The sequence below is a fragment of the Elaeis guineensis genome, chromosome 2 (genome assembly GCF_000442705.2).
Source record: "Elaeis guineensis isolate ETL-2024a chromosome 2, EG11, whole genome shotgun sequence".
NCBI classification, from domain to species: domain Eukaryota; kingdom Viridiplantae; phylum Streptophyta; class Magnoliopsida; order Arecales; family Arecaceae; genus Elaeis; species Elaeis guineensis.
The window spans coordinates 107,196,346-107,223,616 of NC_025994.2; the positions used below are offsets into that span (position 1 = coordinate 107,196,346).

The 27,271-nt window shown below is 39.3% G+C and overlaps 1 long non-coding RNA gene and 1 pseudogene across 1 annotated transcript; one reads left to right on the plus strand and one right to left on the minus strand.

Annotated features, from left to right (window-relative positions):
- Positions 1-7,816: 7,816 nt before the first annotated feature.
- Positions 7,817-14,258, plus strand: LOC140855783 (uncharacterized). The gene is made up of 3 exons (XR_012139038.1): positions 7,817-9,413; positions 9,548-9,741; positions 14,120-14,258. It is a non-coding gene; the product is annotated as an uncharacterized lncRNA (long non-coding RNA).
- On the minus strand, positions 12,394-26,479 carry LOC140855782 (uncharacterized; annotated as a pseudogene).
- Positions 26,480-27,271: the final 792 nt, after the last annotated feature.

The window sequence follows — 27,271 nt, forward strand, 5'->3', positions numbered from 1 at the left end:
CTCGGGCTTTAGGGTGGGGTCGGAGCACAAAGAATGCCCGGAAGAGTGAAACGCGAGGGTTGGTCGGCAAGAGCTGACACAACAGCGCGAAGGAAATGATGAGACGGACGGAGTTCGGCGCCAGTTGCGCCGGACAGAGTCCGTAATAATCTAATAGATTCTGGATGAACTCCGGAATCGGAAGCCGAAGACCCGCGCGAAGGTCTTCGACATACAGCGCCAGATCGCCAGGCGGAGGGTTGTTGACCCGACCGCCGGCCCCTGGAGCGGAGAGCCGAAACTGCTCCGGGATGCGATAGTGCTCCCGAAGCCGATCGACATTCGGCCCCGAAAACGAGGAGGCCTTATCTTCCGGAGCCGATCGGGAGTCGTCGGTCGGGTTCCCCGACCGAGCTCCCTGGGTCGGATTCCTGGTCATTGCACCAGAACCGAATGAAGGAGAAGAAGAAAGAGAAGCAGAGGAAGAAGAAGAAGATGGGACCACGAACCAGGTGAATCCCTCCGGAAGCGAGGAAGCTCTGCCCGCGACGACTGAGAAATCGCCCGGACAGAGTTTCCCCAGCAAAATGGCAAGTGTGGAGTCTCGGGTCCGGGAGGTCCTATATATATAGGGCCGACCGACGGCCGAGATGCTTCCGCGCCGACCGATGGCCCACAGATGCGCGACGCGTGGCGCCCGCCGGTTGGCGGAGCATTCGGCGCGCCCCGTCCCGGGACGGCCGCACCGCCCACATTAAATGCGGAGGGGGGCGCCGGCCAACTACCTTGACACGCGGCACGCGGGGGCGCGGTTCCGCATTCATGCGCCCGCGCCGATTCGCGTTCCCGATGGGACGCCTGACAGCGGCCCACACTCCCGCGATTGGCGCCGAATATCCCGTCGTCTGACGCCGTATCGTCCGGCGCCCGATCTTCTGACACCTGACGCCGACGTGACTTCTGACACCGACTAGACGTCCGGATCTTTTAGCATTTATGAGACGTCTGACATCGGATCAGCCGGCGGTACGGTCGGATCTATACGTACGACAAATCCACTCCCAGTCGTCCAGGATTGCTGCCCGAATAAAAGCATCGGCCAGCTCACCATCCGACTTAGGAGTGGAGGGGGGCAACTGTTGGGGGATACCCACTGACCGACCGACCGACTGTCCGACCGACCGACCGACCGACGGTCCGACCGACCGATCGACGGCCCGACCGACCGACTGGCGGCCCGACCGACCGACTGACAGCCCGACCGACCGACTGGCGGCCCGACCGACTTCTGCCCCCGACCGACCGATTGACGGTCGGAGCGACCGACTGACGGACGCCACTACCGGCCATTCAACGGTCCACCGCCGACTGGGGATATGTCGGGCGTATCCTTCCCGACCGATTGAACCCAGAGGTCTGATGGCCGGCTCACATGAAACTCGCCGACCGACGGAGGAACCCGACGCCACTCTGCTGGCCACCGACCCAGGGTCGGCCGACTCCTCCGATCGCCGTACAGCCGCCAGAGCTTGTCAGTCCTGACAGCCGCATGCGGCACGGCCATCTAGGGACATTGTCCCACCGAGGGCATTGTCAACCCTAGCGATTTGACAGCCCCACGGCGACATGACACTTTCACGGCGACTCTGACAGTCTACAGTGAGTTGACAGTTCTTCACTTGTCCGCGCCATTAATGACGGCGTCATACCGTGCTCCACTATATAAACCGGGGAATGCAACAGTGCAAGGGACCGATCCGCTCCGTCTCTCCCAAAAACGCAGGCTCGCTCCTTCCTCCCTCTCTCTCTCTCTCGAGCTCTCCGTCTACATTTCACTGTTGCCCAGTCACCTCTCTGACTTGACCGTCGGAGGGTCCCCGCCGGAGCCGCCTCCGGTCAGTGGACTTCTCGTTTTTGCAGGTGCACGCTTCCCGGCGATCGGGCGACGAGGCGATTGGCCGCAACAGATTCTATTAAAATTCAAGAAAGAGCGGATAACTGATTTATCCGTTCATCATTTCTAATCACAGGGGAGTTTGTAAATCAGTATGGAGTCAGAATCTTAAAGCATATTTGATAAGATATAAAATCTCAGTTGGTACGGTGGGAGATGACCTCAAAGACGGCCACATCACCATTCGGCTCCTCCTGTATCCATCTCCAATGCTAGCTGGTTTCTTTCTCTTAGGTGTAAACGTCTCCAGATTCACATTATGGATGTTCCATGATATCATTTTTTCTAACTTTCTCAATTTTGTGCTGTTCATACAAGAGTTATATGATATAACGGGTGCCCAATTCCAGTACCTTTGGAAAGACCATCTAAAAGTTTATTAAGTAAATAACCTTCCAAAACTACAACAAGCCTCACAAAGGTCAAAGGGTCACAACATAAAACATTACGAGTCCTACACGAAAGAAGGCGGGAAGAAAAAAAAAAAAGGAGAAGCAGCTCAGGAGGCAGTCACACGGTCTTTACCTTTGGGTTTTAGTAGTGTCACGTTATAATGTCACGAACAAAGGAGGTGGTCTGGGCCTAGCCCAACCTGGCATTGGGTTTAACATAAGCATGAGCCAATCATGACAAGTTAGGCCCAAAAGTAACTTGGCGTGCCTTTGCCAAACCCGTGATACTTTACTCTTGCTCTGACACCCAAATTCGATGGGGAAAAAAAATGAGAGGAAGAGGGACGGGTTGGTAGAAGGAGAGATTGCGTACGCACAAACACACACACACACACACACACACACACAGAGGTGCTTTGGCAACCTTTCAGGTATCCGGTCCCTATGTTATACAAATCACCAACGCTCTACCTACAAGTAATGGTTGATCAATTTGTTCCAATTCCATCACGAGCTGGATTAGTTGAATAGTTGTTGCCACACTGCTTCTACCATCACTAATCTCGGCAGAGTCTGCGCTTTGGTTATAACCTCAAGAGCATTAGAAAATAATATAGAAAAATTAAATCCAAGTGACACGATGCACCAGGTTTTTTATAGTTCGACAACATTACTTGTCCACAAATGGCAGGATCAAATCTTTTCAATTAGAAAGAAAAACAGCGGGCAACAAATTTTATAGGACAATGATCGCAAGAAGAATTAGTACTTAATGATACCCCACAATCCTCTGTATTTATAGCGTAGCCAACATGCATGGTCTCTCTGCCTGAATTAGTCTCAATCTCAACAGTGACAATTGTTTGTGTCATAATCAATTGGACTCGTACAGAATGTACACGGGAGCTCCAAAAACTGAAACATCCGCAACTAACAAAAAACTTAATTAGATAAAACCTATATACGTAAATTAGTTGGGGCTATCAATACTTGAAGTCCCATATATGCTTAGTCCATGAGATAGGGATTTCAAGTACTGGTCATGTATATTATTAAGTTAAGCATTTATTGGATGTAGATCTCGATCCTCTCGAGCCTATGTCAAGATATATGTAACCATAAATACAACTAGTAAAAAGGTCAAAGGTTGTAGTAAATCACGGACTCTTAACATCCAAGGCAAAGTATTCATGATGAGGATTAGCATTGAACTAAGATTAGTGTTATATTACTAAAACAGGCATCAAATATTGAGACTCACTAGTGATATTTAGACAAAAGAATAAGGGCATGTTCAAAAAGAAGATAATGGCACCATAATATTGTGGCTTAGAAGTAAAAGAAAGTCATCAAATGGTGCTAATTAAATGGATATACATAAATGCAAAGTCCATAATGGATGGTTGAAACTCTCAGGAAAAAGACAGCACCATTAGAATTATTGAAGATGCAGGAACCAGCAGCAGATGAGATGTCATTATTAGTTTATTCAAGGAAAAGTAAAATGATTGGGGCCGGGCCATCAAAAGCAGGTGCCCTATAAACCAGAACTCTTGTCACAGAGAGATAGATGAAATCGAGCTCCGCCACAGACACACGAAAATATCTCTTTGAACAGTTCCGGCAGCACCGAAACAAAATCAACAGTATGATTCCATCAAGTTGGACCTTATCGTCTCATGACCAAGTTAATGTTAAATTATTGAAGCTTTAGTAATTGTATCACTAAGAGATTTCTAGGCAACTTCTGGCATGACTTCATCTCAATTTTCCTCGGCGAAGATATGGCTTCAGCCCAATCGTTTCGTGTCGGACTGAATGATGACATAACCACGTGGATAAGCAACGGATGCATGTCGACCTTGGCTACCTGCAGGGCAGGGGAGCAGAAGGCACACCTAAAGGCATGAGTTTTGTACCAAGTCTAGCATGAATGATACGAGTTATTTGTTACTATAGAAGTTATTTGCAACTAGATCTGCTCCTATTTCACAGCCAACGTACTGCACCATACATATGGCCCGTCATGCAGTCAATAATTATCATTGGTTTTTATGGATCTCATTTGTCAAACATGCATCTTGTTGCATCATCATGGGAATCAGCAGCTGTAATTGGTTGCTTGCATGGCCACATTGGTTAATGTAGTGTAGGCAATAATTTTTTCAAGCTACGAGGCAAAGTGCGGACGACATTTCAAAAGGTTGAGGGCCTTATCAACTAAGGCCATGTTCACACACGGTGACATTGAAGCTGTTCGCTATAAGCCTTTTCATGAACCTGAAGCTATGAGCCTATTATTCACTTCCAAACAACAGATCTTGTCATGTAACAGCAACCCACATGCTGCGTCATTGAGTGTAGTCATTCAAACATGATTTAGGGTATTGAATCAACCATATTTGATTGATAATATGGAGCTCGCAAGTTATGTCAAGAACATTAGAAATTATATCTTATACTGTGCTATATGGCCATATGCATTGTCAATCACAACCTCTCTCCACTCCTCAAGGCTCATCTCAATGAATCACTATAGAAATAAACGACTATGATAAACAATATACTTGGCCATATGGTATATATCGTGTAGGATATAATTTTTTTTAAAATATTGAGTACTCAAGAGTATGTTAGGCCTGTTTAGATTCTAGGATCCATGAGCCTATTTTAAGACACAAACCATGTACATGCGCAAAATATCTGCATGCTCATGTGGAGGAGCTGCAAGACAAACTAGTCAAATTAAGATGAAAGTTGAGGGGGCATGATCATCCCTAATTTTTCAATGATGAAAAAACACCATTAATTAGCTCATCTAAATTCATTATATAAGCAGTTCAAATTGCCACATATCGCAATAGCTAGTGCTGTACATATATATGTGTTGCCTAGTCTCGTGGTTTGCATTTTGGATAAAGCAATTACACAGTGTTGCATCGGATATCAGTGGAACCAAACAACCGCACCTATCGATCATGATTCCACAAAATTACACGCATCTATAGCTACTCTATTCATTTAAATTTTTTTTACATGTGTTGCTTAATGTCCTTACCAACTCTATCCGACCCACAGAGGTCATGCATGAATAACCAATGTCACCATCTAAATAGGCCCAAAATAAATGGAGTTTAAATAGTTGAAATATTTGGAGAAGAATGTGAAGGGATCACAGGATGCGTGCGCTGTAAGAGTGCCAGATATTAGGATAATGATTACCGTCCATCTCTATTTATATTGAGAGGTCTTGAGACTGTTATGATAGCATTGGATTCTTACAACAATTAATTTGTTCATTTTTGTATTGTTTACATCTAACTACAGGATATTAGATCTTTCATATGGCCTCTTTTCTTGTATAAACGTTTCAGATAATATATATATATATATATATATATATATATATATATATATATATATATATATATATTCATTCTCTAATAATTTTATAGAGTAATAAATAAACTTGAATGTTTGGATAAGGAGTACAAGATATTTTCATATTCTGTTTAATTAAATTCACACCCACTATCAGCATGCATGCATGCATGTTTGTCCCAACATGCAAACAAAAGTTTCAACGTTAAAGGTTTAAAGGTTAAGGCAGTACTCCCTCTCTTCGGTACGTACATGGCTGGATTCCAAGTATGATATTGCATACAAGGTCCCACGTACTGACACTCCTACCAAACATTTCAAAAATAAAAAGATGCCTCAAATCATTATGATTGGACAAGACTAACCAATCAAAACATCTCCGTCGGCATCCTTACAGCGCATCTGAGGGACCCCATTTTTTGAACGGCTCTATCAGTCGCCACATCAGACATGAACACGCCAATCATGCATTCTACGGCCATGAATAGGGTGGTGCCACGTAACTTTGCAATGTATGATATAGGTCTGATTGGATGGCCCAGAACGGATGGATGGAGTACATGTGATTAAAATAATAGAAGGAGTTACCAGCGAGCATGGTCACTACCGTCTTTCAGTTGATAAAAAGATTCTTGGCCACCCCGCCCACCTTTTAACCAAGTCCATGCCCTAAAAGGAAAGATTCCATGAAGCGCTACAGTCCAAATTACATCACAACGCATTATCTTGCATTCCTCAGAAAAAGTGAAAACGGACGCTGCCACCTCCGGCGTCCCGCATAGAACTACTCTACGCTAGTGCAGTGTACCCTTTCCGCCTACCGACCTTGGATTGCCCCTCCATTTCCTCATGCACGAGGTCCTGCAATGATGACACCCATGAAGATTCTTTTGGACTAGGCAGTCATGCTGCACGATGCCTGAAATGTTGGCATAAAATCTACCCCTCGGACGCTATTAAGTCATTCTTAAGGTGGCACATAGATGTCCACTAAAATATTATGGAGTTAACATATGATTTTTCCATTTTACTTATAGATTGGATTATGATCACTCGGATTAGGAAGAAAACTACAGCAGCCATAAAACATTTGTGTTACTTCAGAATTCACATTTGGGCTTATTGAAATATAAAACAGGCATTTAGAACTAATTGGAATGAGCTAGCTAGATCCAGCGAAAAATGAGCCAGGCGTGAAATATTTTTAATTTAGCTCAGTTTGAATTTGAATGGCCCTTTCAAGTTGATGAGCAGTCCAAAAAAAAGCCCTCCATTCTTTTGCAGCATTATTTTCTCTACTTTCAAAATATACCTCCTATTTATGTACAGGAGTTGCTTTTCACGTGACATACGTGAAGATACGCAAATAAACATCCTGGCCAAAATGATAAAGAGGACGCATGCGTAGAAACTTTTATGTGCCCGTCTCGAGTGGAGCCTTGTTCATCGAACCAAGACGCCACTTGACTTTGGTGCAGGTTCCACGAGTCAAGTGGAGCAAAGGATAATGGAGAATCCATCACGAACCCAACAGCTACAAAAGGTGTGCTTGTTTCATGTCTCGAGAAAAATATCTTTTATAATGCGATTTTTGCATTACAGAATATGATACCATCATGGATAGCTACCACATCATCCACAATGCATTGTGCATTATACTAACAATGTATCGACGTATTTCAAGAATGAATGAGAGCCATTCGTTTTCAAAAGATGAATGATGTAGCAGCTATTTATGATGATACTGTATCTTGCAATGCAAAATTACTTGATACAAGATCCAAAATCATTGCGAGAAGGCCTGGGGTGTGGACACATGGATATGTCAGGGCCACCGCCCCATTATTCTTCTGAACGGACGGATGGAACAGTGAGATAGAGATCGGATAGGAAGATAAGGTGCGGGTGTGAAAGCCTTAAGGTCTGCCCCTACTGCCTCCCTTCTGTGTTTCGCCATGCTTCTGGGCTGCTTGCATGAATCGTCCATATCCCTTACGCAATCCTCTTTAACGTATTGTCGCCATGTGGGCCCACACCTTTCAGTACGTGACCCCACCATATTACACCTTCCTTCAGCTGTCCGATCCACTTACAGCTTTTGCAAGTTGGTGCACCATGAGCTAATCATGGTGGAACCAATCAAAGCAAATCAGGAGAAATGTACTCCCTTTGCACTTCAGTCGCCTTTCTTCCTCGCATCCTTCTATAAATAGGAGGGTGTGGAAGAGTCCTTATGATACTTGTAGGCTTCAGGACTCCTTTTGTATACGTATTTCCTCGCTAGTCCAATTCCATCTGCTCTTCTAGTGTTTTCTCTTTGCTGTTATCATCTTGCAGCTCTTGTTGTCAGTAAGAGGGGAAAGGAGGCATCTGGTGATGCTGTTGACAGAAGATAGAGAGCACAGATGATGACATGCGCCCTTTGCATCTCACTCCTTTGTGCTCTCTATGCTTCTGTCATCACCTTCAGCCCCTTGCTGGATCCACTTTAGTTAGTATTTGAATGATTTTGACTGTACTGATGTTGTACATGTTTCGTTCTAGAGCATATTCAGAAAGACTTTGATGGAATGCTGGAGCAAAAGCTTCAGAAATCTACCATAAGTTGCTCTGGTTTGGTCCTTATTTAGCTTAATTTCCATTTCATGATGCTCATGGCTCGGTTGTTCTTTCACTTTTTTGCTTCCAAAGATTGATTTTCTTGCTCTTCTTCTTAGGCTTGGGGCTTGCTCTTTCAAATTTACCATAGCTGATGTTGCGCAAAGCATTTTAATTCTTACATATTTAGCCTTTAGTTATCATGTTTCAGCTTTAGCTATCGTGAAAATATATGTTCTGATGTAACTGCTATCTCAAGTTACTGGGAGCAACACCTCTCCCAGGACAATATCTTCCTATCTGCTATTATAACTGGAATTCAGGGTGACGCGTCTCCATCCCCCAAGTTGTCATTCAACTCCATCTTCATGTGGCTAGACATGCAACTGAGCACAACATAATCCTTTAATTAATTAGAAATCAAATAAATATTAAGCAGCACGAGGATGCCATAAGATGCTAATTTCTGACTCCAAAAGGGAGGAAGAAGCCTAAGAGACCTCATTGTATAATCCATAAAATCCCAGTAGAGAACTCGTGCTTTGATGATTTTGTTCTCATTTCTGAACTCGCACCCTGATTAGGGTGATCACCATCTCTCACTTGCATATATTGTCCCTGATTAGGGTGAACTATATTTCGGATCCTTAAAGTCAGGGACAATTTATGCAAGTGAGATTAGCATCTATCATGCCTGAAGGCATCCCGTTGATGATGAGTCCGAGAACAACATCTCTCACAGATGCTTGCTCGTAACCTTGGTTTCAAATACCATGTCTTGAAACGGCTAAATGAAATTATATATTAACCTTTATGGAGGGATCTTCCCTCCCTTCTTATTTTATGGTTTGTCGACTTGTTGGCTGGTTAATTTATAGATCATCTTCGATTTTTCTTGTTTACCCTAGTTTTAATGTACTTTTTTTTTTTTTGTGTGTGTGTGTGTATTTCTAATCCATTTCCTGATCAACGTGAGATTGGCTTCCATTATAACTTTTCTTGTTAGCAGCACAGTTGTACTAGTATTGCTTAAATGTGTAGGAAGATGCGAAGCAATATCCCTACCCCGGTCCCCCACCCCACCCCCTTCTTTCTCCAGTTTCCTAAAGGTACGTACTTCTAGATGAACATTTATCTATACATAAACAAAGTAAACCTCCATTCTATTCCCATAGATCTCATGAAACATTCAGTAGCAAGAATATATATGGCGCATAGACTAACAGACCAAACTTATGTTCAGATCATCTTGAGCAAAGGAAAGGAAAAGTGTCGACAGGAATCTGTCTTTGCTATTAGAATGAAATTTTGTTTGAGCACTCAAAGGCAGCGAAGTGGTGGCTGTTGCAAGCGCGTAAGCCACCACACACAAAGATAACAACTATCCAGTTACTAGGCGCCAGGAATGGTGGTCTCAACAAAGATTCCCATGGCCAGGTAAAAACCATGGGTTTAATTTGAGCTAGGTAGCAGTACTTCTTCTTCTTTATAATATATTTCTTTATTTATTTATCTTATTGAATGAATTGGCCGGCAGCTGAACAACATTGATCTCTCATTTCATATTACTTAAATGTGTGAATGTTTTAGCTAAAAAAAAAAAAAAGAGTGAATGTCAGTATGATGTGCGACAAAAACTTGAAATAGATGAGATGCTGTATATTTTTGCACGTGCGAGTGAAGAAGTGGAGGAAATAATTGCTGGCCCAACTAAAAATCAAGTAAATAGATGCCTAGCTAGGATAAACATTCAGAGATTCAAGTATACCTTACATCGAGAGAGAGAGAGAGAGAGAGAGAGGGGGTCAAATAGACCGATGGTAGAGATATCAAAGGTAGAATATAGGCCTCACTGATTCAGACAAGTTGAAACTCAAATGATCAAGGATTAATTTATGCTTACAAGTCATTATCTATGTATGGAATGAGCTTCTTCGTTGCAGTTTTGCTTTAAAAAGCACACTTCTCAGTTGCGGTTTTAACTAATTAATTAACCTATTTTTATATGTCTTTGGGTGCAGCTTCACAACATTAAGGCCACAGGAAGTTTTGTCCAGCTAGATTTAGGCAAAGTTGACTGTCAGTTTGGTTAAGCTCATCTATGGTTAGTCCGCACACTACAATTTAATAGCATTAGATAGAATCCGCAAACTGAAGGAAATTGGTTATGTAATGAGAACTTCTAGAGGACGCGTGGCTGTGGGTGTTTTTTTTTTTTTTTTTACCCTCGGGAGTGGGGGAGGGGGACGGGGGAGTTTGGTTATATATATATATATAAGCTCCTGATATACATGAGATTTTTGAGCATAGAACGGGATTATCTTAATTACGCTCTGAAAGTATTAGGAGTTAGAAAGATGTAGAATAAGGCATTTATCACTGGTGGATGATATGTACACATGATCTGATATGTACACATGATCTGATACACTGATCACTTCACCTATTCTTTCACTAAATAATATTGGAATGAATATGTCACTTTGATAATGTCATATGCATAGCCAAGCTTTGTCTTTCCCCAAATTAAAGAAAAACCTCACGTTTCATATATATCATATATATGTTATCTTGATCTAACAAGCACAACATATTTGTTCGTCTCACGACACGTCATGTCATCATTCACTCAAAAAAAAAAAAATCTTCATGCAATCAATCTGACACAAGTTGGAAGTGCATATCCGGATATGTATATTTTGGTTCCTAAAGGTGGTAGCATAATTAGTTGGCATTAGAATTTTGGGCAATACTCAGATGGAGTATAGCTTATTTTCCAATAGGAAAAATTAGAATTAATAAAGTAAGGAACACCTAGAACAACCATGTAATTTATGCTTCTTCTATAATTTTCACATGACCTCACAATACTTAATTCAGCATACAATGAAAGATCATGTGATAGATCACCCTAGGTTATGTGAAGCTGTTTTTGAGACTTTAGCATGAAAGTAACAAGGAAAGATAGGTCAGGATAGTTTTCCTTGAAAGATGTGATGGCATTCAAGATGATATTCTACGTTTGCCTAAAAGAAAATGACAATTCAAAGCTAATGTGATCATAATGGAAAGTTGGGATCCAATATAGCTAGTCTGCAAGGGTTACAAGAATTGCAACAGCAATGTATCATTCTCTTGCAAAGCAATAGCTATATAGATTTTTCCCATTTCTTCGGGTAGTAAAAATACATGAAAATGGGAGATCTCAACTGTTCTAAAAGGATACCAACTCAAGAGGGATGGCTTTTTTGGCCTTGATGCCACACTCAACTCTAGCTTTATAAAAATAAAATTAATGTGGATAAATATTCTTCATGTTAACATCAATCGGTTAAACATAATACTTGGATTTCAATGTTTTTTTCGATGATTTCTATGAAAAATTTGATTGCCTTGAATCCTTGCCCCAAATAACTGAAGCTCAAATATAATTGTAAGGAATGAATTTGCAAAGCTGAGATCCCATACATGTACAAAGACTCCTCCATAGCATTTTCAAGGAAAACTCTTTCTATTGCAAGTGCTCCAGACATCTCACTGGATATTAGTCACTAAGGTAGTGTTTGGTTGCTTTTATTCCAGATGGAATAAAGCTTTATTCCAAGAATTATAACCAAACAGCTTCTTATTCCATGGTGGGCCACCCCAGAATCTCTAATCGGGTCAACGCACTCTTATTTTAGAATACGAATTCCATGGTCCCCAATGGAATTCGGTATTCACGCTCTGGTTATTCCCCGCCCCCCCTCCCACCGGGGTATTCAATGTCATTTGGGTTAAATGATGGGACGGTGAGGCCCTCTTTTACCTCTTTCATCTTCTAGCCTTCTCGATTGCTTGATCTCCTCTGCAGACCTCCTCCCCTCCGTCTCCTTCGCTGCTCTAGTGTCCTCCTACCAGCATAAACATGTTGTTGTCTTGGCTGCTATTACTCTCACCAGCATGTTGTTGTCATTTGTGTTCTTTGTTTCTACAGTCATATTTTATATACTTCGAGGTTCATATGCAGCTTCCAGGTTCATATTTTTGAGATGCAGGCTCATGTGGAGGTTTCTATATGGGTGTTCATATGCTTCTAGGTCTGTAAACATGATTCCTCCAGTTTCTTATGTTTCCATGTTACTTTTTGTTAAGAATATGTATAATTCTTATTAGTTCTTATTAGTTCAATTGGAAGTTCATATTCTTATTTGCTGCCTCACAATACTACATGGTACTCATACTTAGCCAAAAAACCAACTCATATCTTAAACTTGGCTAAGGGCATTCTTGTTTTTTTGAAAAATTCATTCTCTATTCCTCATGGTATAAAGGTTTATTCCTATATCAACCAAACAGGACTTGAAGTAATACTGCATTAATTGTACTGGAATAAAGATAGAATATCAGATTTCTTTCCAAACAGAAATCTGAAATAACAAGAGTGAATAGCTATTCACCGAGAATTCGTATTCCTATTCTAAAAATAATATTTTGATAACCAAACACTACCTAAGATAGAGAATATTGAAGCAAATTATACCCTACACCGCATGCACCAATATAATCATGTAGCATGCCAATTAGGTCATCTTCTTCCTATAAATCAGTCATCGAGATGAGTGCATAATAAATCGAGCTCACAAAAAGAAAATACAAAAATTGACATGGTGCACAGCCACATGATGTACACAGGGATATAGTTCAAATATTTCGTAAAAAATATGCTTCTCGATATCCTAACTTTTATCTAGATATCTCGAGATGCTAGCCTCGTGGATAAGGTTGGATGTTACACGGGACATGTGAACGGTTTTATATCATAATAGACTGGAGTCTGGTGAAGGATATATCCAAAACATATATCAGGCTTACGTAGGCTAGAGGCATTGCTGGGTTCACATAGCGTGCAAGACCGCACGTGACAAAGTCTGATCTTGTACACAAAAAGGTAATGCTATACACAAGGAAATGTGGATTTGTTTGTGGACAACATGGATGATAAATTGCTTATCGTGGTAATTTTGTGAGCCTCATCCATAGCTCAGCCTTCTCCCTCTGATCCATCTGTCACACTAGAACCGTATGTCACCATTCGCATACAAAAAATGATTGAGAGTAACTCAAAAATATCATTCAAAAGTCACTCAGCTGGTATGGTGTATTGCAGTTGCTCTCTTTCGAATCGGCGTCGTAAAGCTGACCATGAAATGAAGCAAGGTGATTGGTGGAATGTACCTGAGTGACTTTTCTTAGTGATTTTTTTGAGTTATCGTAGCATTGCTCATTTGTGTATTATATTCCTAGTATATATATATATATACTAGTGCACCGCCAATTAGTGGAGTTCCATAGGGTAAGGCCACATGGCCCACTTAGCTGTTGCCTTCTAAATGGCACCTATATTCTTTTTCTAAAAAAAAAAGTCGTGGCTGTATAAAAACTAATCAGAAATGCCAGTAAAAACAAAGGATTAGGTGCCAAATTTCCAGTATTTTTCGCTATTGGTTTCTCATAAGCAAATATATGTATGATATGGTTAGACGTATGAACATTAATCAAACGAATGTAGGACCATGTTTAACTTCCTTTTCCTTTTTTCACTCTTACTCCTCTACGGGCGATTATATGATATACAACTACATATATGAGCATTCAAAACTCCAATAACCTTAGAGACAAGAAGACCTAATTACATACGCCCAAGGCGCAGCTAGAACATACATCTAGCAAAATATGTCAATCCTTCATGCAATTATCTCATGTGGCAAATTTAGTGTAGAGATAATTAAAGAACTCAATGATCACTGAGTTTAACTAGCTAGCCTTCACGCAGGTGTAAGCAACCAATATTAGTGGCAAGTAATCATGCGTCCTGATCCCTGGCCTCCTCATGTCCCCCAAAAGAATCATGCAGGTCTCGCGTGTACTCCGTCGTGGTGTCCAAGAAATATAACAAGCAACACATCACCACGGAACCGGCCAACATCGGAACCGGCCCAAAAATCCAAAGGAACAGAGTGAACGACACGTAGAACGCCCTCAGACCCAGGGACCAGAAGAAGCTCCCCTTGTTGAGACTCCTGGAGACGTAGGCAACCGAGATGCCGCCGTCCCTCAATGCAGCCGCGGCGGCCGGCACGACGAGAAGGAAGCTGACATGGGCGTAGTAGCGGATGGACTGAACGTTGCAGAGGAAGGCGAGGATGAAGCAGAGGGAGATGGCGAAGAACTTGACCGAGGAGATTGGGGCCGTCTTGTTGCCGTAGACCAGCAAAGAGGAGGCCGCCGAGTTGGTGGTGGTGGCCGCAACGAAGACGCTGATGAGGGAAGCGAGGGTGATGGCCGTGGTGGCCAGCACTGTGGATGCCATAATGTTGTTGCGCACTGTTTGCACCGCTAGGACACCGTTCTTCAGCGGGTCCTGGTCATGGAAGCAGGAAGAATGAGAGAAGTCCAGCTCCTTCGCATTCCTACATCTGTCGTTCACTACAATTATATCAGAGCGTTCGATTGGGCCCATGGTCCGACCCAATTTTTAAAATTAAAGTAATAGGACAAGTTGAAGCATCAGTTTGCCACCGTTGGATGTGGTCATGATATCGGTGCATCAGAAAGGGATGTTGCCGGTTATAGATACCTACGATGAAAACCAAAACGTCAAATTTGGACTTGCATCTCCTTCATCTTAATTTATTTTTCTCTTTTCTTGCACCTCTTCGAATCTTCTTTCCATCCGTTCATATACTTACTTTAAATTAATTAAATTGAACAAGGAAAGTCCCTTACCACCTCCATAGAAAACCAAGATTACATAGAACCACTGCCGGCCCTGAGACGGGTCAAAGTGGGCGACCACCTCAGGCCCCTATTTTTTTTTTTTGTGTCAGACGCCTGTCTGTACCAGTCGGGACTCATGATTTCTGAAAATTTAGCAGTTCTTCCTGACAGTTGAGGCCCTGGGTACAGTGGTGAGACCCTGGGTACAGATAGGCTCCAGGCTTAAAAAATATCAGGACCGATCCTGCAGAGAACCTAGTTTAATATTTTTTTAAACCCTGTTTCTAGACCCTAGTTTAACTCTTTACAAGGAATCAAATACTGTTCATCAAATCTTGTTGAAGACAGGACAGTAAACGCTTGGCAAAATAAAAACTAGTGAATGATAGTGACGGAACCCCCTCTTCTACCACAGTCTTAGGTTCCAGGGCTAACACAGTTGCATATTTGTAGTTGAATGGCATAATAGGCCACCTACGTGATTGCCTTTTTTTTTTTTAATACCCAAAAAAAAAAAAAAGCAGAGTGTCAGATCCACTGAATCGAACATCCATCGTTCTGATTCACTTAATAATCAACTCTTGGCAAGTCGAACGGATGTTTTGAGACTTTGATCATTACAAGCTCTCTTCCCGTTATATGCTGCGATACCAATTGATGAGATTGCTGTGCACGTGAACATGTGAAGTCTTTCTGACACCTACTGACAAAAGTATGCATGCACATGAACGATTGCAGCCATCACAGTTTCCTCTCAAAGCTCGTTACGCATGCCCAACTCAATGAATTATAGAAGAAGACCAATTCTACAGTAACTCGGAAAAGACAATCACAGAGTCACTCAGGTGTCCTTTTTTGTCAATCACTTTGCTCCATTGGATTAATGCATTATTCTGGATGCCAGCGCAAAGGAAGCCAGAACATACAACAACAGCTGGGTGACATGTTGAGTGATGTTATTGATCACTATAGTATTTATTATAGAGAAAATAGTCACCACGATGTGACCAGACTAGTTACTATAGCATTTTTTATGGAGCAAAAAACCCACCATAATGTGAAAAGACTCGCTAGTTTTACTTTTATTTTATTTTTTTGGGGTAAGAGGCTCGGTTGCTTTATTGGGTCGCATCCACCCCAAAGGAACATCGCCAGGGAAAACTACACCTGCTCTCTCCGACCTCTTTTCCAAAATAATACAAAAAAAAAAAATTTATTTATCAAAATATATCAAAACTAAATTTATTTATCAAACTAATACAAAAAAAAAAAATGTCATTTTAAATGGTATTTTTTCCCCTTCCACGTCACCCCCCATTTCCACGGTGGCATCGTCCCAAAAAAAAAAAAAAAAAAGAGAAGAAACGCCATTCCAAATGGCGTCTTTAAAAACGCCATTTTGAATGACGTTTTTAAAAACACCATTCAAAATGGCGTTTTCATATTTTTTCAAAAAAAAAAAAAAAAATCATGAAAAAATGAGAAAATTGGTTTTTTAAAATTTAAAATTAATTAATAAATTAAAATTATAATTTTGATTGAAATTTAAAATATAAAGATTTGAATTTGTAATTCATTAAAAAAATTAATTTAGATTTTTTATTTAAAATATTTTTTAAAAGATGTCGAAAAAAATCTTAAGAAATAAAAAAAAATTATCATAGAAAATAAAAAAAAAAGAAATAAATATGAAAGAAATAAAAATTTAAAATTTAATTGAAAAACATCATTCGAAATGCTTGTCCTAAAATTTTTTTTAAAAAAAATTTAAATAATAAAAAAAATTATAATTTAAAATTTAAAAGAAATAAAATTTTAGAGATTAATTGAAATAAAAATAAGCATTCAAATTACTTTATCAAATTAAAATTAATTTATTTTAAAAATATTCAAAAAAAATTAAAAAATAGGCTAAAAAATTTTTATAAAGACATAAAGAATTGAAAAAAATAGAAATTATAATTGTAATTTAAGAACAAAGTTTATAATTTTTAATTTTAAGAAATAAGAATTTTAATTTTAATTAAAATTAAAATTTACTTTTTAAATAACTAAATTAATTGAAATATAAATTTTTTAGAAATATTTTAAATAAAAGAAAAAAAATACGTAATAGAATATCAAAAAGATAAAAATAGAAGAAAACTAAATTTAAAATTTAAAATTATAAAAATTATAAATTAGATTAGAAAAAATATATCATAAAAGAATTAAATTAAATTAAATTAAATACAATTTCATTTTTAGGGTATTTTATAAATGTGACTTAAAAAAATTAAATTTGAATTAAATTTTGATAAAAAAGAAATACATTAAAATGTTAAAAAATGATGAAAAGTTAAAAAGTTAAAAAGTTAAAATTTTTAAAAAGTCAGAAAAAATAAGAATTATAAATTTAAATTTTTAAAAAAATAAAATTTTAAAGATTAAGTGAAATAGAAATATTTTTTAAAATTAATTTCTCAAATTAAAATTAATTTAATTAAAAAATTTTCTAAATAAAATATAAAAATCGCCTAAAAAAATTTCATAAAAAGATAAAGAATTGAAAAAAAATAAAAATTCTAATTGTAATTGAAAAATAAAGTTTATAATTTTTAATTTTAAGAAATAAGAATTAAAATTATAATTGAAATTAAAAATAATATTTTAAATAACTAAATTAATTTAAACATTAATATTTAAAAAAAAATTTAAATAAAAAAAATACGTAATAGAATGTCAAAAAGATAAAAGTGAAAGAAAATTAAAATTAAAAATTAAAATTATAAAAATTATAAAAAAAATATTTCATAAAAGAATAAAATCTAATTAAATTAATTACAATTTATTTTTTTGGGTATTTTATAAATGTGACTTAAAAAATTTTAATTTGAATTAAATTTTGATCAAAAAATAAATACATTAAAAAATTAAAAAATGAAGAAAAATGTGAAAAAAAATTTGTAAATTTAATTTTAAAAAAAATATTATTTTTTTAACTAAAAGAAAAGAATACGTAATAGAATGTTAAAAAGTTAAAAATGGAAGAAAACTGAAATTATAATTTCAAATGATAAATATTTTAGAATAAATTTAAAAAAATATCATAAAAAAATAAAAAAGTAATAATAAAATAGAAATTATAATTATAAATTTTAAAAAAATATAATTTTAATTTAAATTAAAAATTATCATTTAAATTATTATTTTTATTATTTAATTAAATTTATTTATTAAAAGATTAGAAATAGATAAAAAAAAAAGGAGAAAACGCCATAGACAATGGCGTTTTCCCCTCCCCAAACCCACTTTTCCCCTCTTCTTCCTTTTCCCTCTTCTCCTTCTTCCTTCTCCCATCTCGATCTTCTCCGGCGGCACGGCGGCACGGCGGCACGGCGGTGAGGTCTCGACGGCGGTGAGCTCTTCCCGCTTCTCTCTCCCTCTTCCTCTTTCTCTCTCCCTCTTCCCCTCTCTCTCTTTTTCTTTTAGTCATGCCGGCGGCGGGCCGCGCGTCCCGACGGTGGCCCCCGGCCCCCTCCTCTCTCTTCCTCTCTCTCTCTCTCTTCCTCTCTCTCTCCCTTCTCCTTGGCCGCCGGCCACAGACGGCCGGCGGCGGGCCGCGCGTCCCGGCGGTGGGTCCCGCGTCCCGGCGGTGGCCCCCGGCCCCCTCCTCTCTCTCTTCGTCTCTCTCTCTCTCTTCCTCTCTCTCTCCCTTCTCGTTGGCCGCCGGCCACAGACGGCCGGCGGCGGGCCGCGCGTCCCGGCGGCGGATCCCGCGTCCCGGTGGTGGCCCCCGGCCCCCTCCTCTCTCTCTTCCTCTCTCTCTCTCTTCCTCTCTCTCTCCCTTCTCCTTGGCCGCCGGCCACAGACGGCCGGCGGCGGGCCGCGCGCCCCGGCGGTGGGTCCCGCGTCCCGGCGGTGGCCCCCGGCCCCCTCCTCTCTCTCTTCCTCTCTCTCTCTCTTCCTCTCTCTCTCCCTTCTCCTTGGCCGCCGGCCACAGACGGCCGGCGGCGGCCGCGCATCCCAGCGGCGGGTCCCGCGTCCCGGCGGTGGCCCCCGGCCCCCTCCTCTCTCTCTTCCTCTCTCTCTCTCTTTCTTCCTCTCTCTCTCCCTTCTCCTTGGCCGCCGGCCACAGACGGCCGGCGGCGGGCCGCGCATCCCGGCGGCGGGGCGCGCGTCCCGGCGGCGGGTCCCGCGTTCCGGCGGTGGCCCCCGACCCCCTCCTCTCTCTCTCTCTTCCTCTCTCTCTCCCTTCTCCTTGGCCACCGGCCACAGACGGCCGGCGGCGGGCCGCGCGTCCCGACGGCGGGTCACGCGTCCCGGCGGCGGGTCCCGCATCCCGACGGTGGCCCCGGCCCCCTCCTCTCTCTCTTCCTCGCTCTCTCTCTCTCTTCCTCTCTCTCTCCCTTCTCCTTGGCCGCCGGCCAGAGACGGCCGGCGGCGGGCCGCGCGTCCCGGTGGTGGCCCCCGGCCCCCTCCTCTCTCTCTTCCTCTCTCTCTCTCTCTTCTCCTTGGCAGCCGGCCACAGACGGCCGGCGGCGGGCCGCGCGTCCCAGCTTGGCCCCGGCCCCCTCCTCTCTCTCTCCCTTCCTCTCTCTCTCCCTTCTCCTTGGCCGCCGGCCACAGACGGCCGGCGGCGGGCCGCGCATCCCGACGGCGGCCCCCGGCCCCCTCCTCTCTCTCTTCTTCTCTCTCTCTCTCTTCCTCTCTCTCCCTTCTCCTTGGCCGGCGGCCACAGACGGCCGGCGGCGGGCCGCGCGTCCCGACGGCGGGTCCCGCATCTCGTCCTTGGCCCCGGCCCCCTCCTCTCTCTCCCTTCTCCTTGGCCGGTGGCCACAGACTGCCGGCGGCGGACCGCGCTTCCCGACGACGAGCCCCGCATCCCGATGGTGGGCCCGGCCCCGGCTGGTGGCGGGGCCCGCCGCCAGCCGACGGGTCCCGCGCCCGGCTGGCGGCGGGCCCCGCACCCCGATGGCCAGGGCGGGCCCCGCGCCCCGACGGCCGTCCTCAGCCCCCGAGACAGCGTATTATTTTTTTAAAAAAATTAAAATATATTGTCTTATTTTTTTTAATACATTTGTGATAAAATTGCTTGAGACAGCGTATTATGGCTTACGATCCACGATATCCCGGTCCCCGAGACGGCAGCATTCTTACATTGCAGGAGCACCATCGATCACAGACTATTTTAGATTGCGGCGTAAGCACTACAATCTTATTTAGTCTTTAAAATTTTATTTTAAAAATCATGTACGTTATCTAATTATTATATTTTATTGCAGGAGTCCAGACATCTTCGTCTACGACAATCCGATGCAGATTTCTGGAGGACAGAGGACATCCCAGATAGAGTGTTAGATTATTTACGATATCTGAGATTTTATGGAGTATATCGGATCGGTCGTATACAGATGGACGTTGGTCTTATTACTGCTTTGCTTGAGAGATGGCGTCCAGAGACACACACATTTCATCTTCCATTTGGTGAGGCGACCATCAGTTTACAGGATGTCAGCATCCTTACTGGACTACCAGTTGATGGAGATCCAGTTACCGGAGTTGATCCCACACTTACCATTCCGGAGTGGCAGGCTTTGTGCTTGCGATTGTTAGGGTTTGAGCCCGACGCACATTTTTTCGATCATTCACGACTCAGGATTGAGTGTTTGGATGATCGTTATCGTCATTTTCATATTGCGGATGATGCACCAGAGGAGATGGTGCAGCAGTATGTTAGGGGTCAGGTGCTGCGATTGTTAGGTGGTGTCCTGTTACCTGATACTTCATCGAATAAGATGAAGTTGATGTTTTTGCCATTATTAGAGGATTTAGACTTCGCTCGTCGACTCAGTTGGGGCAGTGCAGTACTAGCTTGTCTATACCGAGCTATGTGTCGGGGTTCCTATGCAGATCAGAGCGAGATTGGCGGTTATCTTGTATTATTACAGGTACGTGAATTAAAATTTTTAATTTTTAATATTTAATTATATTTTACATTCGATATATCATTTATTTAATTTTTAAATTTTGCAGATTTGGGTATGGGAGCGTATGCCGACTATCAGTCCATTACGACGACAGTTGCTCGAGATGCCATCAGAGCAGCAGGATCCTGATGTTCCATTCAGACTAGACGGACCATTAGGATACAGGTATCGAAATATTTTTTTTTATTTAAATTTTATTATTTTAAATTTATTTAATATTAGTACATTGTGAAACAGATGGAACGTTGCATTTAACGTTCATCACGTATCGACAAGAGTGGCATGGGTTTATAGGTGCCAGTTGAATACATTAGTTGATACATCTCGACGGGTAAATTTAGAATTTTTTACAAATATCAATTTACAGTATTCATAATCTATTATAATTTTTTATTAATTTTTTTTATTTTAACTATATTATATCAGTTTTTGTGGGAGCCATATACAGATGGGATATTGGCTATACTGCCGCAGATGTGTACAGTTGGACACGACATATGGACTGCTAGGGTGCCACTTATTTGTTTTGATGTGGTAGAGTGGCATCTTCCCGATCGTGTCCTGCGGCAGTTTGGTCAGACTCAGGGCATCCCAGAGCAGTTTGATACCAGCCAGGGACTTCATCGTATTGATCGACGAGGGAGAGCTCGTATCGACTGGCGTATCAGACATGCACAGTACATCGATATTTGGGATGCACGTCGAGATCACATTGTTCATGGTGATCCTATTTTGAGAGGCCGTTCATATACTGATGACTACATGGCTTGGTTTTTTAGCATTACGGTGCGAGTCATTGGACAGTCTCAGTATGCAGTTTCTGGATACGAGGGCGAGAGTTCTACTGTACGTCTTTTGGTAAGATTACGAAAAGATGTTCATGTTATTTGTGTTATATTTTTGTTTTATATTGTACACTATACTGATTGTTTTATACTAACTGTTCTATTTTTATTTTATAGACTGATTCTATGTCGGATCTCGTGTTGGACACTCGTCGTGCTTTATCTACGACTGATGAGGATGAGCGGATTCAGATACTGCGGGAGATGGAGAGAACAGGTTCTGGAATATTGGTGGCGATTGGTGTTGATCCACATACCTGTGCGCCTTGGTATGGAGCAGTTCGGGCGCCAGATATGAGTTATACGCCGTCACCATATGCTTCACATATGCCATCACCGCATATTCCGCATATGTCATCATTTGATGCTGCACATATGCCACCGTCTTTTCATCCACAGATGGCAGCATCTTCTTCTTCCTACATCCCCCAGATGCCATCACCGGGTACCAGTTGGCCACATGAGTATGATACTTTTTTTTCAGGTCCATCCGTGTATCCAGATGAGAGAGTTGAACGGGTCTCTCAGTCCGTAGATGATCCGACAGCATCAGTTATTCCTGAGCAGCATGATCAGCAGATCTCCTCCACTGATATAGGAGAGGAGCCATCACAGCAGGAGCAGCCGACGAGGACCTTCCTGAGAAGGTCCAAGCGACCACGGGCGCCGCGACGTCCTTGTGGGACTTAGTCTTTGTTGTATTTGTATTTAGTATTTTTACATTTTTATTGTACTATTTTTTTTTTGTACGTTTGACATTTTTATTCTATTGAATAATATTAAATATTGATTTTATTTTATATTATTTAATTTTAAATGATTGGATATTGTGATTGGTGCATATGGATACATATATTCGAATGTGTCTCAGAACATTAGGAGAGAAAATGTTAGGAGAGAAAATGTTATGCTGAAAGGATTATAAAAATTGTAACGTAAATAATAATATATCAAATGTTGGTCTTTGAATTGAACTTTAGAAAAAAAAATATTTTTTTAAGTAAAAAAAAGGAATACGTAATAGAATGCTAAAAAGATAAAAATGGAAGAAAACTGAAATTATAATTTTAAATGATAAAATTTTTAAAATAAATTTTAAAATAAATATTATAAAAAAAATAATAAAATAATAATAAAATAAAATTTATAATTATAAATTTTAAAGAAATTTAATTTTAATTTAAATTAAAAATTATCATTTAAATTATTATTTTTATTATTTAATTTAATTTATTTATTAAAAGATTACAAATAGATAAATAAAGAAATTAAAAAAAATAAAAAAAATAAAAAAGAGAAAATGCCATTCTCTCCCCTCCCCAAATCCTTTTTTCCCCTCCTTCTTCCTTCTCCCTTCTTCTTCTCCCTTCTCCCTTCTCGATCTTCTCCTTCTTCCTTTACAAATTTAAGTAAAGGAAAAGAATACGTAATATATCATAAAAATAGAAGAAAACTAAAATTATATTTTTAAATTATAAAAATTATAAATTAAATTAAAAAAATATATCATAAAAATAGTAAATAAAAGAAAAAAATAGTAATAAAATAGAAATTATAATTTAAAATAAAAAATTAACTTTAATTTAAATTAAAAATTATCATTCAAATACGTAAAGGCTAGAGAGAGAGGAAGAGAGAGAGGAGGGGGCCGGGGGCCACCGTCGGGATGCGGGACCCACCGCCGGGGCGCGCAGCCCGCCGCCGGCCGTCTGTGGCCGGCGGCCACGGAGAAGGGAGAGAGAGAGGAGGGGGCCGAGGGCCACCGCCAGGATGCGGGTCCCACCGCCGGGACGCGCGGCCCGCCGCCGGCATGAGAAAAAGAGAGAGAGGGGAAGAGGGAGAGAGAAAGAGGAAGAGGGAGAGAGAGGGGGGAAGAGCTCACCGTCGCCGAGACCTCGTCGCCGTGCCGCCGGAGAGACGCCGGAGAAGATCGAGAAGGGAGAAGGGAGAAGGGAGAAGGGAGAAGGAGAAGAGGGAGAAGGAGGGGAGAAGGCAGAAGGAGGGGAAAAGGGTTTGGGGAGGGGAAAACGCCATTCTCTATGGCGTTTTCTCCTTTTTTTTTAATTTCTTTAATTATGTATTTGTAATATTTTAATAAATAAATTAAATTAAATAATCAAAATAATAATTTAAATGATAATTTTTAATTTAAATTAAAATTAAATTTCTTTAAAATTTATAATTATAATTTCTATTTTATTATTATTTTTTTATTTTTTATGATACTTTTCTTTATTTATTTTAAAATAGTTATCATTTGAAATTATAATTTTATTTTTCTTTCATTTTTTTCTTTTTAGCATTCTATTACGTATTCTTTTCCTTTAATTAAAAAAATATTATTTTTTCTAAAGTTCAATTTACAAAATTTTTTTCCACATTTTTCCTCATTTTTTAACTTTACACTGTATTTATTTTTTGATCAAAATTTAATTCAAATTAAATTTTCCTCCCATTTTTTTCTTTTATTTAAAATATTTTTTAAATAATAATATTTAAATTAATTTAGTTATTTAAAATATTATTTTTAATTTCAATTATAATTTTAATTCTTATTTCTTAAAATTAAAAATTATAAACTTTGTTCTTCAATTACAATTACAATTTCTATTTTTTTTCAATTCTTTATCTTTTTATGAAATTTTTTTAGGTCATTTTTAAATTTTATTTGAAATTTTTTTTAATTAAATTAATTTTATTTTTATAAAATATATTTAAAAAATATTTTTATTTCAATTAAATATTAAATTTTTTTTTAATTTTTAATTTACAATTCTTATTTTTTGTGACTTTTTAAAAATTTTCACTTTTTAACTTTTTAACTTTTCCTCATTTTTTTTAACTTTTTAATGTCTTTCTTTTTTTATCAAAATTTAATTCAAATTTAATTTTTTTAAGTCACATTTATAAAATACCCTAAAAAAGAAATTGTAATTACTTTAATTTAATTTTATTTTTTTATGATATATTTTTTCTAATCTAATTTATAATTTTTATAATTTTAAATTTTAATTTTAGTTTTTTTTCATTTTTATCTTTTTGATATTCTATTATGTATTTTTTTTCTTTTATTTATAATCTTTTTTAAAAAATTATATTTAAATTAATTTAGTTATTTAAAATATAATTTTTAATTTCATTTACAATTTTAATTCTTATTTCTTAAAATTAAAAATTATAAAGTTTGTTATTCAATTACAATTATAATTTCTATTTTTTTTCAATTCTTTATATTTTTATAAAACTTTTTTAGCCTATTTTTCAATTTTTTTGAATCTTTTTTAAATTAATTATTTTTAATTTGAGAAAGTAATTTTAAATAATATTATAATTTCAATTAATCTTTAAAATTTTATTTCTTTTAATTTTTACATTATAATTTTTTTTTGATTTTTTAAAAATTTTAAAAATTATAATTTTCTTAAAAATTTTTAGGACAAGCATTTCGAATGATGTTTTTCAATTAAATTTCAAATTTTTATTTCTTTCATATTTCTTTCTCTTTTTTTTATTTTCTATGATAATTTTTTTTTATTTCTTAAGATTTTTTTTGACATCTTTTAAAAAATATTTTAAATAAAAAATCTAAATTAATTTTTTTAATGAATTACAAATTCAAATCTTTATATTTTAAATTTCAATCAAAATTACAATTTTAATTTATTAATTAATTTCAAATTTTAAAAAACCAATTTTTTCATTTTTTCACGATTTTTTTCCTTTTTTTTTTGAGAAAATATGAAAACGCCATTTTGCATGGCGTTTTTAAAAACGCCATTCAAAATGGCGTTTTTAAAGACGCCATTTGGAATGGCGTTTCTTCTCTCTTTTTTTTTTTTGGGGACGATGCCACCGTGGAAATGGGGGGTGACGTGGAAGGGGAAAAAACGCTATTCAAAATGGCGTTTTTCCCTTTTGCATTAGTTTGGTAAATAAGTTTCGTTTTGATATATTTTGGTAAATAAGTTTTTTTTTTGCATTATTTTGAAAAAGAGCTCTGCTCTCTCCACTAGCCCCCTAGTAACACCTGGAACCCTTTCTACTTACATTTTTTTTTTTTTCAAATTGAACTGGGGTGATCAATTACAGCTGGAAACCGTGACTACTTCGTCAATTGTTTGCATACTTATTCGATGAGAATGTCCCCAATATATATATATATATATATATATATATATATATATATATATATATATATATATATATATATATATATATATATATATATATATATATATATATCTGTCAGCTTAACCTGTTGATATTGAACTTTCCCTAAAAGAAGTGAAGTGAATCAAGAGAAATCGACACATAGAGAAGAAGAGACGGGAGGAACTCACGGCCATCAAGGCTCTGACCCAGTGTTGCCTGGCGAGGAAGTTGAGGCCGAGACGGTGCGCTTTGGATGCCGGAGTATGGTGAGGAGGAGCCACGAGCGGTAGATAGCCGAGACCAAGAGACCAAGGGGAACAAGCACCAGGTCCAAGTACTTCTCCTCCATAGTCTCTCTCCGGGTCCGGGAACGGAGATCAAGGATGGGCACGCACCGTTCACACAAAAGGCCCAAACCACACCGTGTGAACAGAAAGTGGCGAGCAACTCCGCCGCACACCTCGATGGGAAAGGAACAAGGGTCTGCACTTTTTTGGGTAGGAGTGCAACTAAGTTGAGTTCAGTCGAATCTAGCCTGAACCGACCTACACTTTGAAAAAGAAATGGCCGGTATGTATCTAACCGGGTTGGAACTAGGTCGGAAGATATCGATCAGTGGACCGGATTTGATTGGAACAAGGCCTAGGCTCCCAATTCGAACGGACCTAATGTAACAATCGAAGCTAAAGTTTATTTGTATTAATAAAGCTTCCAACCAGTCCGGCTTATTGGATTGGGCTCAGGATTGGGTAATTGAGTCCATTGTCGGGTTTGGGTCACATTGCTGAAGTTGGTCGTAGGTTGGTTCTTCCTCCTTGAACCAATGGTCATGAGCCCAATTTCTAACATCAAAGATGGACCAACAACTTTTAAAATGGTCAAACATGCAATGTTCCTTTTTCCTATTTTCCTTCCAAAAGGAAAAGTTTAACCGTCATCCCGTATAGAGTGGCTCTGTCCTTGTGGAGAAGTCCAATCACCACAGAAGAATTAGTGTGCGAGAGAGGGACAAAAAAGGAGTTCAGTTCAAAAATTCAGGTGCGGTCGAAATATACAATCATCTGTTATTTTACCTAATGCCATCACTCCTAACCAAAGATCATTATCTTATCTAACCGGTGCCCATTATGTCTGTCTTGAACATGTACGATGGCATTAATGTCTTATTTGGAAGACACGATGCGTATATGAAAATTTATTTAATTCCAACATATCAGGCAGGATAGCTGCACAAGAATAATG